The sequence below is a fragment of the Myotis lucifugus genome, unplaced genomic scaffold (assembly GCF_000147115.1).
Source record: "Myotis lucifugus unplaced genomic scaffold, Myoluc2.0 scaffold_773, whole genome shotgun sequence".
Lineage (NCBI taxonomy): Eukaryota > Metazoa > Chordata > Mammalia > Chiroptera > Vespertilionidae > Myotis > Myotis lucifugus.
This window is the reverse complement of record NW_005871821.1, coordinates 92,005-93,839: the sequence shown is the minus strand read 5'-3', so window position 1 is coordinate 93,839 and position 1,835 is coordinate 92,005.

The following is a 1,835-nucleotide window of genomic DNA, read 5'->3' as shown; positions in this document are numbered from 1 at the left end:
TATATATAGGAGTTAATTAATGGATATATGTAGATAGTCTTATGCTACATAACCTGCACTTAGCATCTTATAAGCATAATTTTATTTAATTTTTGAAAAATCCACTCTATAAGGTAGTTGTATTATGAACTCTATTCCCTTTTGCAGAAATGGAGCTTGAAGGGGTTTAGTGATCTGTTCAAAGTTTCAAGATGAGTAAGAGATGGGCCTCAATTGGAATCTGTCACGTTGCTTTCAGTTTTCAAACTCTGGTCCAGTAATTCTCAACCTGAGATGATTTTGCCCTAGGGCAGTGATGGCAAACCTATGACACATGTGTCAGAGGTGATACACGAACTCATTTTTTTGGTTGATTTTTCTTTGTTAAATGGCATTTAAATATATAAAATAAATATCAAAAATATAAATCTCTGTTTTACTATGGTTGCAAATATCAAAAAATTTCTATATGTGACACGGCACCAGAGTTAAGTTAGGGTTTTTCAATATGCTGACACGCTGAGCTCAAAAGGTTCGCCATTACTGCCCTCGGGGATATTTGTCCATGTCTGGAGGGAGGCCACTGAACACTTATAATAGCCAACACAAATGTTATATTGGTAATTCAGTGAGCTAAACAGAAGTTGCCGTAATCAGAGAGCCGAATTTGGAGTCTTTATTTGAAAAGCTGGCGCACTTGGGTCTCTCAAATTCTTGCGGCCCTGAATGAACTTAGGGGTTAGCTTATAAAGGCAAAAAACTCCATGTGCTGGGATGGGGGCAGTGTTCTTAGCAGATATCTTGCAGAAAGCTTGTAGCCTTGAGCACAGCTCAGTTAACCAGAAGACACCTGGTATGGGAGGAACCAAGGACCAACCAGATCCCATCTCCGGCACAGTGGCTTGCAGGACCAGATAATTAAGAGGCTAAGAAGAATGTGCATTAGGTTACTGGCACAGAATCAGATTGCTAGCTCCTCCTCCCAAATGTCTTATTTTCCCCATTATTCGAGCAAGCGTGCTTACAGAAGCTAGAAATAGCAGAGTTACTTCTATCAGGGAGGCTATCTGGCTTAGTTACTTCCTGGAGTTAATAGAACAAAGGACCATCTGTGATTTATGGAAAATTTAAATGGCAGTTCTTACAAAATGGAGGTTGCAGGAACCAGATGGAGTGCCTATGGTTCAGATGGAGGGCGAGGGACAGGATGGAGTCAGTCCTTTCAAGGCCCATTGTTCACAAATACTAGTAGTTATCCTGCCTCAATTGTCAAGTGAAAGGTGAAAACCTGGTGAGACCAGCACTTCCAAAACTTCAATGTGTTATGAATCACTCAGGATTCTAGTTCCTTTGCAGATCTGGGTGGGCCCAGAGATTCTCAAAATCAATGTCTCCCAGGAGGTGTTGATGCTGCTGGTCCTGGTCTGAGGACCACTCTGTGATCACCAAGGTTGTGGCTTTCTGTCAGAGTCAAGTTCTAGGTAGTTGTAGGTCTTCTGAACCAAAAGTTTATTTCTGTGTAATTAAAAAAAATGCTTTTATTGATTTTTAGAAAGAAGTGAAGGGAGAAGGATAGAGAGATAGAAACATTGATGAGAGACAAACATCATTGATCGGCTGCCTCCTGCATGTACTCATTGGGGGTGGAGCCTATAACCTGAGCATGTGCCCTGACCAGGAATCGAACCATGACCTCTTGGTTCCTATGTCAATGCTCAACCACTGAGGAACACAGGCTGGGGTATTTCTATGTAATTTGAATGAATAGTATATTTACTTATTCCAGAAGCTGTTATAAATTCTGTGTTTGGTTCTTTTATAGAAAGGTCCTTGAACAACATCAAATAAGCTCCTGA